This window comes from Cavia porcellus, unplaced genomic scaffold, assembly GCF_034190915.1.
Source record: "Cavia porcellus strain 051 isolate PalLab524CR breed Dunkin Hartley unplaced genomic scaffold, mCavPor4.1 scaffold_23, whole genome shotgun sequence".
Classification (NCBI taxonomy): Eukaryota; Metazoa; Chordata; class Mammalia; order Rodentia; family Caviidae; genus Cavia; species Cavia porcellus.
Genome location: NW_026947506.1, coordinates 56,933,820 through 56,949,293, shown reverse-complemented (window position 1 = coordinate 56,949,293; position 15,474 = coordinate 56,933,820). Strand labels below are relative to the sequence as shown.

Sequence of the window (15,474 nt, the reverse complement as noted above, 5' to 3'; positions counted from 1 at the left end):
TCACAGCGATTCTCATGCTTCAGCCTTCTGAGTGCTGGGGTTACAGTAAGTGTTAGATTTATGTAAAGATTAGATACCACCTTTCTAAAACCCCCAGCATTTTGGTTCTGAAAATAGGACTGTGGTTTTGGATAAGAGGCTGTGACTTGTGTGTTCTTCCCTGAGCCCTGTGAGTTCTGACACCCACTTTAGAGCATATAAAGGAGGTAACCAAAGCACAGAGTCCTTACTCCTCCAGGTCACCCAGCCAGCTGGAAACAGGAATCAGCAATGTGATTCGGCCACCACTGCTTTCATCCTGTTGCCCATCTGAGAGTTTGATTCTGGTTTAAAACCAGAGCTTCCCAAAGAGAGCACATATATCAATGGCCTTCTGCCAAGAAAGGGTTTCATTCACTGCCAACATCAGCTGTGAGAGGCGATGTCAGAGAGTGGGGAGAATCACACAGTGTTCAAGTGGTGTGATTTGTCAATGGATTCCTGTCCATTTCACTCACCCATGCAACTAAATATTTAATGGTCTCGTGCCAAGAATGGAGCTGTTTGGGGAGCCTCAAGGCAGGGTAAAATCTGTTAGCATCTGCCTACCCTGAAGCTGTTTGTAGTTTCCTAGGACAGACACGCAAATGTCATGCATGCAGTTCAAGTCCAAGGGGGTAAACACATGTGGGCGAAGGGGAAGAAGTGAGATCCTCCCCTAGGGAATGAGAGGGAAGGAAAAACGTTCTTTCCCCTGTGGACATTTAAAGGTTGATTAGGATGTTTTCAGGTGACGGAGCCTGGAAAGGGATGGCAGTTGGCGGGACAGTGCCGGTAAAGACATAGTGGCTGGCCTGGAGACTTGATGACATCTGTGTATGGTGGACCTTGAGCAGCACATGTGACTGTGTGTTAGTCAGTAGACTTCACGGCTAAGTGTTATGGGTGGTTTTAGGGAGATGAGAGTAACCAGGATGCCAGGGTCCTGTCACCCTGTATTAGGGGTATAGATGTCCATCACAGGGCCCATGAAGCCTTTTGAGTAGGAGCGGGTGAATTTCTTTTCAAGTACCCTCTTCAAGCACCCCCTCCACTCTGTGGGGTTTCCTCTTTGCAGCAGCCCTGCTGGATAGTAGAGTGGCCCCTGCATGCCACTTCTGCAAACATTGTTTGATTAACACAGAAATTAATTTCTTTTATGCAGTTCTTAATGTGTAACCTCCACTAGTTTTAAAATCTAGTATTTTAAGTGTATACAACTTCAACCTGTTCTTTTTTGGGAAGTAGGTGTAGGATACTTGAATTCATTCTGCATCTTCATTTTTCATGCCACTTGTCATATTATTCTTAACTATTATTAAAAGGAATGATAAAAAGTAATTAACCACCTGGAACAGATTCATGCTTCCCATTAGTCAGGACATCCATTATAAAACCTCCCCAAAGTTCAGCCTTGGAAATAAATTCTCCAAATGGGTGGATTAGCTAATGAATTTTTCTTCTCCAAAGATGAGTGTTTTTCCCAACATAGCCAGTGGTTCTACTGCCCATTCTTCAAAGGGGGAAAAAGTAGCAGTGAAAAGCAGAAACGACTTGTCAATATAATTTACCCTGTAAAAGCTGTAGCTTTGATATGGTTTTTATAAGGCTTCTGCACTGTATGTCTCTGCTAGTATTTATGCATTTAGCCTTAACATTGGCTTCAAGAAAGTAACTGTGCTCACTGTCAGTGCCTCTTCAATGGCCTTGGGAAATACTCCAGGTCCTTTGCAGTCTGTGGGGCAGGGGGAGCTAGAGATGGATCTGCAGCAGTGTAGAACCAAGTGTGGATGTTGGAGGTCCCAGCTTGTCCAGTTGGGGGTCCCATAGTGAGTTTTAAGAATACTTGGAATTGGACCGAGGAGGAATTGTGTTGCAGGTGGGTAATATTTATGTGCAGTCTGGGTTCTATCAGTTACTCCCTCCCACAGGATGCTGCCATGGACAGGCTGTCTGATGCCTGGAAGAATGTGTGACTCTGGGGACCAACTAGACTGCATCTCTGCATTGGTCCTTTGTGCACATAAACCCAGGGCGCTGCTTTTCTCTGCTACTTCCATGGCAGTGCACCACGGGTAAGTTGAGGAACTGGGATGCATGGATCATGGCAGTCTGAAGCAACCCCTGCCCCTGAACTCACATGAGCCCAGACCTGCAAGTCACCTCCTGCTTCCTTGGGACTTCTTTCTTCTAGAACAGCAGGGCCAGGCCTCCAAGGGCCAATGACATCCCTTCATCTACATTGATAGGGACCGTTTGCCTTTGCCTGATCTGAATCTATTCACTGCTCTTGGGATCCCACAGTGCAAAGCTGGTTCATGGCTAAGGTGGGAGCTCTTCACGCTTCATGAACTCTTCCACGGGTTCTTGTTAGCTGAATCAGGCTTAAATCAACTGTGTTTTCTTTCACAAAGCCTTGATAGTGCCAGCTTACAAGTTGGTTCTGTTGAACACATATGTTACCCTTTGTTTGCTAAGCTAGACACCCAGGACCCAAGAATGAATGAGACCTGTATCTGTCCTCAGAAGTTCTCAGTCTGCTAATGGATACAGGTCCAGGAAAGTTGCAGATAAACACAGCTAAGTGATGTAAGACAGGTCTCAGGCATAGATCACAGGAGCCTGGAGAAAAACACTCCCCACTGCTTCGGAGCTTTACAGAGAGGATGACATGTATGCTGGGTTCTGATGTACTCACAAGAGTTTGCAAGTAGAAAGTGAGATAAAGGGGCAGGAAGCGCATTTAAAGCCAAAAGTCCATATACAAAGTTTGGCTGAAAAGACCATGGAGTGAGAAGTAGTGTGATTTAGGAGACTGCTACTCAGGGTATGGGAGAAGAGGCTGGAAAAGGGGACCTTCCTGGTGGTATCTAAACGGTATTGCCCTTGCCTTGGACACCATCAGAATATTGGAAAGGGAGAATTCAAGATGAGTTCAGGGGTCAGAGTTGGAGTACAGAGCTCCACCTGCAGAGAGTTGACTGCTTCTGAATGTCTGGGAGACAGGATGTGTCAAAAGGCAGGAGTCAGAGCTGCAGGCCTCTGAGTAAGATGCAGGTTGTTTCAGCCTCTTGCAGAGGAGGGATTTCATGTTCCTGTTTTGCAAACGCTTGCTTTTTTTTTTTCTCCCAAATAGACTATATGCTACTTGGAGATGGGTAAGATGATGGCTTCATATTTCGAGGGGTGATTGAAAGACATATTACTTTAAATAAAGAAGAACTATTACAGCGAAAGACACATAGGACTGGGGATGTAGCTCAGCAGCATAAGCACCTGCCTAGCAAGTACAAGGTCCTGAGTTTGATTCTTGGTACCAAAAACTAAACAAAACATAAAACAGTAAAAGACACATTGCTGTCAACCCTCCTCAGAATACTCTCCTTTTCTTCAGACACTATCCCATTGTTCTTGGCACACTCTGCAGCAGTTCAGGGAGTCCTCTTTCCTGAGTGTCTTTTCCAGCTGTAATAAAAAATACAGTGAATGCTGCTGCTGAGTGCCGTGCAGGGGAAGGCAGGCTCCCGAAAACTTGGCAGACTTTTTCATCTACTTTATTCACTGGATTTGGCACCATGCGACTTGTAACTCTTTCCTGAAGTCAAAAGGACCGGGAAAGGTAAGTGTTTAGAATCAGTGTAGGACACAGAGTCAGCCATGAGTGCAGCTCCCAAAAGAGGACTTGCAGAACTGCGTCAGAAGGTAACCTGAGGGATGGGGTAGTGCACACCAAAGCAATGGGCCAGAGTATTTAGAGAGCATTAGTGGCAGTGCATCTTTGACTGTGATACTGTACATTTAAAAAAATTTTTTTGAACAAAACTGGACAGAACAAAACAGAATAAAGCCAATCAGAAAAGAACAAAGAAAGTGATACAGAACTTCAAATAATAGGAAATCAACAATGGCTACCATAAGGTCTCTTGTTTTCTTCAAAATAGCTGCCCATACCATCAGACATAATAAGATAAAACAAAAAGAAAGAGAATCAAACCAAACCTAATAAAACAGTGAAAATGATACAGGAATTCCAAATAAGACAATGGGAATTTAACAATGGCTACCACCCACCTTCCCTTTTTAGACGTTTCCCCCTTACCACTTTCACAGTATCTGCTATATATTTTGGATCCCCCTAACTCCCTCAGTTTTTTATGCTAAAGAGATAACACGATGTTCATCCATGTGAGTCTGGACCATTTCACACATGAGCGTGATCTCAGGTTGCATCCATCTACCTGTGAGAACCTTGAGGTTATCCTTAGCTAGCTATCCACAGTATAAAAATACATCTTTCTTGTCCATTTTCCAGGCGATTGACAAGCTGCCCGTGCTTTTTTCTGGTTACCTGTTGCATGGAGCAGTTTTCTCTCCTTTGACTTTTGGTCTGTGGATTTCCTTTTGAGTTAAATGTGTTTCTTGTATACAGCATATTGATTGATCTTGTTTCCTGGTCCATTCTGACTGTGTTTCTTTTTATCGGTGAATTGAGGCCATCTACATTAGTGGCTATGGCCAACGTGCACTGCTGTTGGTCCTCTGCTTTTCCCCTCCGCTCAGTGCCTGCCCTGTTTGGTGATCCTCTCTGCTGCTGTTCCTGGAAACATGGTCATCTTCAGCTCCCTCTAGAATACCTCAGTGCTCTTTGTAGGGCTGGTTTACTGGTATGATTTCCTTCAGTTGTTGTTTACCACTGAAGTGTCTTATTTTCCCATCAATTTTGAAAGATAGTTTTACAGGGTAATCAATCTGGGTTGGAAGTTTTTTCTTTCAAGATTTAAAACACTTCACTTCAAGCTCTTTTTGACTTGGTGGTTTGTGTTGAGATGCCTGTCCTGATTCTGGTGGTTTTCCTTTATAGGTGACCTGTTGCTTTTCTCTAACAACTTTTAATATTCTGTTCTTGTTCTGAATCTTTGAGATTTTGATTATTATATATCTGGGTGTAGATTTATTATGGTTAATGGCTAGTTGGAGTTCTGTATGCCTCACTTATCTGGATGCCAGATCCTGTCCCCATGTTTGGGAAGTTTTCTGATTAGACAGTTTTTTATATTATTTGTTTTGACGCTTGCTTTTTGCTTACAACTATCACTCTTAAAGTATTTTTCTTTGCATTGTCTTGTTATTTCCTGGTTCCTTGTTAATTTTAAGAGATATTTCCTTTATGATCTCTAGGCACAATCCTGTCTTCAAGGTCTGAAAGTCTATCTTTAGTCTCTTTCAAGTGGTGTTTTGCAAGCTTTTGATGGTGTTTTTAATTTTCTGTATCTCTCTAACTCTGTTTCATGTATTGTAATTCTCTCCTATATTGTTCATTCAATATTTCAATCATTTTCCTGTGCTCCTCTGTTTTATCTATGTCTTCTTTAGATATGTTCAGCAGTCTTTCCATTGTGTTTGTGATTCCTTCTTTTATCTGAGATATTATTTCTCAGCCTCATGAAGCTATTTCTTTAGTTGCTACTTTTTGAGAGATTTCAGGTGTGTGACTTCCATTTTCTTCCATGTCAGCATCTCCCAGACTTGTTTAGTGTGGGCTAAGAGTCTGAGATTGTCTTTTGCTCCTTCATCTTAACATTTTCCCGGGATCCTCTCACAAGCCAGCTGTGGGCTCCCAGGTGCTTCCTGTGTTGGCTGCCCCTCTGTGGTACAGGGGAATGGGCCAGGCACCCGGGAGTCTCCAAGCCCAGGTTCTGAGAAGGCAGTGAAGCATAGGGTGGGCTTTTCCAGACCTACAAGGCCACACTGAGGCTTCCCTGATGGGTGTGTGGTGGCAGGGCAGCTTCTCTTGGCCTATGTGGCTACACCAGGATTCCCTCACTGGCAGCAGGCACACAGGGTGTGTTTGTCTGAGTCTCCTGGTGGGCACTGACTGCCCACAGGAAGCACTCCTGATGGTGGCAGGCACACAGGGGCAGTTTTGGATACTGTACATTTTTTAAAAAATTTAAACATTCACCACAACTCGTAGATTCTATGCTGCTTGAAGGCGCAGGGTGGGAGATTGCTTTATATTTTAAGATCTGTAAAGTAGGGTCTCCATGGCATGCCTAAGGCATTGGTCTCACTAGTTATCCAGATTATCTGTTTAATCAGGTGGTGAAACTAGTGTTCACCTAAAGAAAGAGCCCCCCCTGAAAACTGTGTTTAGCACAGAGGACCTGTAGCTGGTAGGAAGTGCTGGCCCTGCCACTCAGGTGTCCTCCAGAGACCAGTGCTTAGAAGATGGTGTCACTCATGAGCAGGAACATTAACAAATTAAAGCTCATCTAGAGGATGGGGACTATATCCACTGTCCTGACCTATTGAAAAACCATTAAGATAAAGATACCAAATATTAAGAGATGATGGTGAGGTCTTAGTAAGTCTTATTTTATTTTATTGTGTTACTGGGAATCAAACCCAGGGCCTTACACATGTTAGGCAAGTGCTCTACCACTGAGCCACAGCCTCAGCTCTGGGGTCACTGTTAGATATTTGTGGAAATTCCTAGCACAGAAAGGATTTGGCTTGTTCCTGGCATTGGGAACCGTCCCAAAGCTGCAGTGGAGATTGCCCAAAGCAGTTTCCCTTTGTCTGCGGCTAATGCCTAAAATTGTGATGGACAGCCTGGCATAGTGGCACATGCCTGTAGTCCCAGTGCTCTAGGAGGCTGAGGCAGGGAGATTGTAAATTTGAGACCGGCCTGGGCAGTTTAGTGAGACCCTGTCTCAAAATCCAAAGTAAAGGACTGGGGATGTAGCTCAGTGGGAGGCCTTGGGCTCTTTTTCCAGCTTCCTACACAGGAGGAGAAAACACAGGCGGCCGTGTCAAGCAGCGTCCTCTGCCTGGTGGTGGATTCCACCCAGTGCTGTGCTGTGTCCCATCCAATTTGGAGCATCTGCAGGTCTCTGCAGCTTCCCTAACCCTGCCCATCTTCCCCATCTCCGGTAGGAGGCAGGATCTGTGAAGACCAGGAAGTTGAGCAGGCAACTGGCTCAAAGACTTTGCCTTTATCATTTCTGTGTGGGATTCATTCATCAGAGGAACTTGGAGGGGGCATGATTTTAGCCAAGTCATTTGCTTCTGGCACTTAAGTTTCCTAAAAATGCTCTCTTTTTTTTCCCCCTTATGTGTCATAACTTACCATTTGCCAAGATTTTGGCTCCTCAGGGTGCTACTTGAATATTGTCTTTTTTATCTCTTGGTTTGATTCCCAAAAGTTTGAAAGCTTCAATGTATAGCGACAACATTCTGTGGCTGTCACACGAGACACATCGTCCCTGGTGGTGGCCCACTTGAGAAGCCCCTGGGGCAGTTTGAAAAATCCTCATACCCCGGATACACTGCAGAGGACCCATTCAATGGGAAACTGGATTTTAGAAGCTCTGGAGGCTGTAGAAGCTCTCAGGGTAGCTCCATTGTGCAGCTGAGTCTGAGAATCGCTTTTTCAGATGTGATCTGAGTTCCCCCAGCTGGGGTCCCTTGGTCCCTGTTCCATCTTGGACCTTAAGGGGAGTGAGCAAAGCAGCTTCCAGTAGTCCCAGTAGTGGCTTGAGCCTGTGACTTGGCCTCTCTGTGAACTGGAGCCCTTGCAGCTTGGCTTCTTGCTCCTTGAGCTGTTGGTGTGGTGCCTGGCGAGGAGGTCAGTGACCACAGCAGTGATGATGACAGTGGTCACAGAAACATTCATTGGGTTTTCTTCCTGGCAGGCAGGGTTTTGCAAATCACTTCATATTTATGTCCCTTAGGAGTCACGGGGTGTGGTTTGGTTCCCATTATCTCCAGTCCGTGTCACATTGCCGCCTCCATATCAAACGGTGACATTTCTTCAGCACCTGGTGTGAAGGTGGACAGCAGCAGGGTCTGGAGGAGGTGTTCCCCGGTTCCTGTTCTAGCAGCACTGAACACTGAGCTGTTGCTATCTTGGGTACCCAGTGACCCAGCTTATGCCTGGGAAGCTCTGCCTTTCACACACGATGATGGTGTTGGTGATGGAGAAGAACTTGAGGCTGAGTTGCTTCCAGCTGGCTTCTCAAGTGTGTGTCACTTGTCATTGACAGGCAAATTGAAATTGTTTAGAGGACGTGATTTTAATTCTTGGGGACTATTGTGGCCTGAATTGCAAATCCTTATGCAAAGTCCTCCCTGCTGGGAACTCAGGATGTGCCATGTTTGTAGACAAGGCCTTGGAAGAGGCAGGTGAGCTAGCATGCTCTCTGGAAGGTGGGCATTCATGCATCCTTACCGCAAGGACAATCTGGATAAAGTTATACACATGGAGAGGTCTCTGGGAAGATACAGAGAAGTCACCAGCAGAAACCTATGCAGCCTACGCTTTGACATTGAACTTCTGGTCTCCTGAGACCAGGAGACAGGTCTCCTGGCGAGACAGGAAATGCATATTTGTACTTTGTTGCCATGTTCTGTTCTAGGAAGAGGCCCCTCTGCAGCTGTCTAGAATCTACCTTTCACTCATCCCTGGGTGTCTCTTGCCTCTACAAGAATGGTCGACAAACTTCAGTGGGCTTTTGAGCACATGGAGGTCTTGAGACCGACTACTTGGGCTTCTGCTCTGGGGTTTTTCTCCTATCAGTGGTGGGAGTTGGGGCCTGGGAATGTGCATTTGCACGATGGTCACTAGTGACATGGATGCTTCTGGTCTTGGGGACTGTATTTGAGGCTCACAGGCCCATGGGTGCCTCTGAACAGGTTCTTCCAGAGTTTGTTGCTGGCAGGGACACATCTGGGTCCTGCCTCTTCCACTCCTGCCTCCATCTTTCCATCTGTCCCGCTCTTCAGCAGCCGAGCACACAAGAAGCACTGACTTTCCCAAAGGCATCAGCTCTCATCCCTTATGCTCTGTGGACTCCTCTGTCCCGGTCTCACCTAGGCAGGCACATCCCTGGGGGTACAAAGGAGGCGAAGAGAAACCGTCTCACCAATAGAGCCCCTGTGAGATATAATCAGTGCTGAAGACCTTTGTGTGGGATGCCATGTGACAACAGGGTAGAAAGAAGGCTTGAAAGGCATGAAGGCATCAGAGCTGGGGTGTAATGAGCAGATTTTCCTGGCAGAGAAGGGGACCCAAAGCACCCCGATCCAAGGGAGCAGCATGTGCCAAGGCCCGGGGCTGGGTACACTCCCTGTCTGGGGAAGACGAAGGAGTGAAGGGTGGCTGAAGTGTGAGGTCCCTCGGTGGTGGCGTGGGGGCGGGGGAGACGAGTAGAGAGGTAGCTGGTGATGCCCTTGTCTCTTTGCAGTTTCACATTTATCTTTTAAGGAATGAGGCCTTACTACAAACTTAGTGGCCTAAAACAGCATGAATTTATGCTCTATGGTTATGAAGAGTAGGATTCTGAAATGAGAATAAAATCAAGAAGTCAGCAGGGCTGTGTTCTTTCTGGAGGTTCCCAGGAGGACCTAATCCACTTATTTCTCCTTAAGCTGTTAAAGGTGGTATACTGACAGTCTTTGGCTTGTCACCCTGTCATCCCAGCCTCTGCCCCTCCGGCCATGTTCCCTTTTCTGGCTTTGAACCTCTTGCATCCTGCTTTGAAGGACCCTTGGCATCACTGGGTTCACCCAGATAATCCAAAGTGACCGCCCCATGTCTTACTTTACTCATATCTAAAAAGCCACCTTTTACACAGGTTCTGGGCCATGAGACTTACACATCTTCGTAGGGGGTGTAATTCAGGGAAACTGCTGAATCTCATGGCAGCTGTGTGAAGAGAACGAAATCCAGTGGGAAGGTCAGCCAGCTCTGCTGCTCCCAGGGCCGTGTGCAGAGTGATGGACTCGGCCGCCAGTATCCTTGGAGGAGGAGAGGAGTCAGGGGCTTGAGCTGAGGGAAAAAAATTGGTGAGTGTCTTAGTGACTTTCCCATTGCTGGAACAAAACACCCTGACCCACAGCCTAAAGAAGGAGAGGTTAATTTCGGCTCCTGGTTCCAGTTCATTGTCAGCTGGCCCTGGGGCAGAGATGGAATGGTGGAGGGGTGTGGCGGAGGAAGGCTGCTCACTTCCTGGCAGCCAGGAAGCAGAGAGAGAAGGGCGGAGCTGGGGACAAGGATGCATGCTTCTAGGGCACCCCCCAGTGACCACCTCCAACCAGTGTCCACCTCCTACGATATATTCAGCTCTGAACTCCTCAGTGGGTAAATCCACAGAGGAGTAAAGCGCCCCCATCATCCAATCAGCTTCCACACATCTGAGATTTTAGGGGGACATTTTAGCCATAAGCCATGAGTATTTAATAGTGGACAGTGAAGGTGAGAAGACTTGAGGCTGAGTCTGAAGTTAAAAGCAGTGTCATTAAATGGCAGTGTTAATCCAGAGAAGGGGTGCGGGACCTTCAGTGCCCTGCTGCCTGGCTTGTTATCCTTTCCGGACATGCAGACGCCTGTGCTCCTTCCTCAAGTTCTGTGCTTCCATTAGTAGGCGACAGTCTCCAGGCACTCTGGGCGTCTGTCCTTGGTTTGTTGGCTCATTTGTTAGGCTGGGAGCATCCGGGGTGCTGTGTACGGTGTCTGCCAGTAGGGGGCTCTGCTTTGCGGGTTTCCTCCATTGGCGTGCAGAGCTCTGGGCGCCCCTGGGCAGCAGGTGAAGGCAGGTAGCCTTGAGATTGGCCGTTGCTAGGACAACGTTCCTCACTCTTCACACCTTCCCAAAATGACAGTCGCGTTGCTCACCTTGGTTACGCTTCTTTAAAATTTTTTTTCCTGCTTTCAGAAGGCCGTGGAGTCTTTAAAATGGGTGTAAATAAACCTAAGAGCTGAAAATGACTTTGAAATAATTTATCAAGGAGGGATAATTCAGCTGGAAGTATCAGGAAGCAATTTTCAAGGCTCCTTGCCTGTGTATTTCCAGAAATGTGCTCTCCCTTGAGATAATGTTTCCTGTATCTGTTTCAGTAAATATCTGTTCTGTGCATTTGCTGATGGATTTTTGAAACTCTGTCTCCAGTGTTTCTGGTCTCTCTCTGTCTTTCTCTGTCTTTCTCTGTCCCTTTTATCCTGCTTATTCTTTAAAACCTTGAAAAACAGTAGACTTCTGTATTTAAAAGCAGCATGGGGTATTGAAGGGGATTTTTTTTTCCTTGGGAATTTTGGTTTATGTCCAAAGCTGAGAGCAGTGGGGTGAGGGATCCCACTCTTTGGAGAGGTGGTGGAGATTATTAGTGACCTCCATGAACTTGAGTTCTGCCAGGAAAAGAGAAGACTTTGGGGAGGAATGGGTGGGAGGAGAGAGGGATGCTGGTTTTTTTCCTTCCCAAAGGAGTGAATCCTACCCAGGACAGATGGCTGAGATCGGGATGCCTGGTAGAAGAGGTGGATGACATGCCTTCCCTTGATCTTATGTTTGCATCCTCAGAGGTGGGAGCAGGGTGAATGAGGGGGTCCCTGGGAGCAGCTGAGATCTGGCAGGCGCTGACCGTCTGCCTCTGGTTGTGCCAAACCCCGGGATGATGGCTGCCTGTTGCTTAGAGAATGGCAGAAAGCAAGGCCAGCAGGAGGAGAGGGTGGAAGTGGTGGCTGACTTGCATAGCATCACTGCTACTACTGTGTTTGTCACTACAAACAGGCCGGAGACTTTTGAGGGTCAGAGGACTCTTGTAGGTGCAGAGCATGCTAGGAGGCATTAGGCTGCTGCAGCATGGGGATTTAGCATGGGGTGTGCCAAGGTCAGGCCCAAGATAAGTGCCACGAGGCCAGTTAGGAGCACCTCGTCCTCTTGGGGGGCCTCAACTGGGCCTCCAGGGAGTCAGAACCCATGCCTTGATCACCTGCCAGGAGGGAAGGATGGAGAGCACCGGGGTTCATGAACAAGGTGTGTTTTCTTGCTCCGTCAGGTCCACTCACTGTCTTGTTTGTGTTTTGGTTTGTTTTTTTATAGCACTAGGGATTGAACCCAAGGCCTTCACCACTGAGCTACGTTCCCAGCCCCTTTTCATAGTTTGTCTCACTGACAGTAAGTTACCAGGCAGGGCTCAGACATGCAATCCTCCTGCCTCAGCTTCCCAGAGTACTAGGGTTACAGGCCTGCACCACCATGCCCAGCCTTCTTTTGTCTTGGGCCAGGAGCTGGGGTGTGGGCTGCAAGAAGCATGGAGGGCCAGCCGGCCGTTGACCTTCTATGTCTGTCTCCCTTGACCCATGGTAAAGCGTCGGCCCAGGGGATAGACAGAGCTGGGAGCTGGGCGTGAACGGCAGAGTTCCCACAAGGCTGCACAGCACCTTGGAGGGCCTCAGATGGAGTCATGATTTTGTAACTTCTTTTGTTCTGATGCCCACAAGTGAGTGCAAGGCTGTGGGATGGTCATGCGGCAGGGAAGAGAAATCTGACCAAGCAAGGCTTGAGGCAGTGAGGGGATAAAACAAAGCCATTGTCTTTGCTCTGCAGAGACAGAGGCCTTGTAAAACCTAACAGGATGCAATGCAAGCCTTCAGCTCAGGGGTACAGGGGAAGGAGTCTGAGATGTTTGGCCCTGATTGAGAGGCCTTACGAGTGTGTGTGTATGTGTGTGTTACACCCATTTTACAGGGAGGTGAAAAGACATACTTAAGGGTGCACAGTTTGTGTGCCAGTGTCGGCGCCCAGTGGTTCTTGGACCACTTTTCTGTCTCTCTCCTTCCTGCCACCTCTGTCAGCGTCTGTCCCAGTTGCTCCTTAGGGGGTTTCCTGAACGGGTCTAAAGCAGAGAATAACAGAACGGACTCACACTAAGTCCATTAATGCATTGGTCAGCCTCAGCAATTCTCAGTTCATAAACAGCGTTCCAAACCCCCAGACTCTTCTGCCTCTTTCAGCAAATTTGTTTGAGGTGGTGGATGTTTGCTGAGTGGATGGAGAGCGAGAGAGAAAGAGAGAGAACCAGCTGAAGAGTAATTGCCATTTGATACGGAAGAGCTTAGCTTTGGTTAAGCTGTGCAGCCCCTCCCACATTCTGAAGTTCAGCTGGGGGCAGGGGAGAAAAGAAAAGAAGAGTAATTTAAGTAATTTGAATTTTTCATGCTGACTTAGTTTTGTCCTCATCTTATCTGACCTTATTTAGTCAGACAGAAAAAGAAAAAAGAAAAAAAGAAAAGGCAGGGAAGGCGTTTCCCAGTGATTTCATGAAGCCCTTAAATGAATTTCCCATTTACACTTGTATAATTGTTTCATCATGGATGGTCTTAATAATATCAAATTTCGTTTCTGAAGCAAGCTGACAAAAGCTTTGAAGACTCATTCATTCACATGTGTCGGAGCAGCTGAGAATTCACAATCTGGTGCTGATTCACTTCCATCTAGTGATTCCCGCTGAAGGGCGCTGCACTTTTTGCTACTGAAGCCCAGAGTCAGGGCAGAAACCACAGGCTCCGGTCTCGGAAGCCCGTCTTGGCTCTGGTGGAGGAAGAGCCTTACCTGGGAGCTCGCTGGGGAAACTCTGGTGTCTTCCTCCTTTTTGCTCAAGCATGCGGGTGCGGAGTGGGCCTGGGGCTTCCTGAGGAGTGACTCTGGCCACGGCTGGCTCTTGGGTTTCTGTTCACCAGTCCCATTTTGCTCTGAGCTCACCTGCTTGGCTGCCAGAATGGCTAAAAGAAAACCCCTAACAGTGCCAAGTGCAGGGAAGAACCTGATGCAATCTAACCAGGAAACGGATTGGGCTCAAAGGTCCAGAAGCAGATTTTGAAAGAAGCCGATATGGAGGGATTAATTTAAAACACCTTTGACCCTCATTCAGGTTTTCACTTCGATTCAGATTTATTGCAATAAAATCCACTTTTTAGGTGCCAGGTGGATGAGTTGGGGCAATGCAAATAGACCCATGACAACCAGCAAAATCAAGATCCAAAGCGATTCCATTGCTCAGGATTCCTGTCCCCTTGTCCTGGTCTGTCCCAGTCCCCATCCCTAGGCACTGTGGTTAGCTCCCTAGTAGGTTTGCTTTATGTCATAAGAAAGATATCATCCAGTATAGAGTCTTGGCGTGTGTGTGGGTGGCTTGATTATTTCACTTAGAAAAATGTTGTGAAACTTAGCTGGCTGTTGTGTGTCAATAGTTTATTCCTTTTTATTACTGAGTAGTTTCCAAAGTGCGAGTGAACCTTTGGGTCATTTCCAATGTGGGCGATCCTAAATAAAGCTTCCATTAAGCATTCTTGCACAGTCGTTGCATGAACATGTTTTCAGTTCTGCAAGGTAGATACCTAGGAATGGGAGCATATGTTTCCCTTAGTTTTACAAAGTGATTGTACCATTTTGCGTTTTCACTAGCCCTGCATCAAAATTCAAGTTGCTCCATGTCCTTGGTAGCACTTGGTATTGTCTGCTTGTTAAACCATTTTAGCAGCTTTATGGATGTCAGGTGGGATTTTAGACGTGGAAAGGCAAGATCACACTGGCTGAAGGGCAACTTTGTGTATTGCTCCATACACCCCCCCCCCCCACAGGTCTCCAGCTTGCATATTAGAAAACAGCAGAATTGCCTTGGTGCAGGTTTGTCTTGTACTGTCAATCTATGAAGCTCTGTGATAAACCTTGCAATTTAAGAGATGAATTCCCTTTTCTGAGAGTCAGCCATGTACCTTGGCAGACAGAGACATGTGTGGTGTGGCGGGAGGAATATTCTCTGAAAATCCAGGTGCCAAATTCCCTCTGACCTTTCTCTTGAAACATCCAGTGAATTCACCTGCCTCTCCTCTCCACATGCTGCTGGCCCCATGTTATCAGAGAATGAACAAGATACTTAGGAAGGAAACAGGCGGCTCGGGGAGGAAGAAAGGGCTCTTGAGTTCCTGATGGCAAAACCTTCAGGCTGAAGCAAAACCTTGTGCTGACTGGCAGCAAAGGCTGACAACACTATTTGTCACCAATTTGTATTTTAATCATTTTGTATCATATGATTCCATGGTTATGCCATGGAAACTGCTCAGAGTAGAAAAATGCATGTTCTGTTATTGATTTTTAATATAAAATTCTCCTTAGGCATGAGAGACGTCTTGTAATCACTCACCCCACTTCCCAGACACCCACCTTCTGCAGTGTTATGGTAGACCTTGCCCCAATTTCAAACACTGTCAGCTCTTGCTCATAAAAGGAGCCATTGGTATAGTTTGTGGATTCTTGCTTTTCCCTCTTGGACTATTTATTTTACTGCTCAATGCCATTCTCAGTGGGCTCTGACAGGAAAAACGGAAGATAATGAAATGTAGGCTTGATTATTTTCTCCCTGGTTATAGCTACAGTGCAAGTTTGGTTAAAATGCAGGAGTGCTGGCTGTCTGGGGGATTTGAAGGATTCTTGCTATTCCTCTCTACTCTGTTAGCAAAGTCAGGCAAAAGTAGAATGATGGTGGACAGTGAGATATTCCTGTATGTGGTCTGTGGTTTCTGTCTTCTGGACGTTAGAAGATTATATTCAGAGTTTATACAGAACAAAATTTCTTAGGAGCTTAGTTCTCACTTGAACTTTTGTACTTGAACCAACA

At 46.7% G+C, this 15,474-nt stretch overlaps 1 protein-coding gene and 1 long non-coding RNA gene across 4 annotated transcripts in view; one reads left to right on the top strand and one right to left on the bottom strand.

Annotated features, from left to right (window-relative positions):
- The window catches only part of Galnt17 (polypeptide N-acetylgalactosaminyltransferase 17), a 461,519-nt gene that overhangs the window by 86,206 nt on the left and 359,839 nt on the right, over positions 1 to 15,474 (top strand). The gene's annotated exons all lie outside the window — the stretch shown is intronic.
- On the bottom strand, positions 9,259 to 13,670 carry LOC134472555 (uncharacterized). Its single transcript, XR_010042430.1, has 3 exons — positions 13,410 to 13,670; positions 9,675 to 9,847; positions 9,259 to 9,358 (listed from the first exon to the last, which is right to left on the bottom strand). It is a non-coding gene; the product is annotated as an uncharacterized LOC134472555 (long non-coding RNA).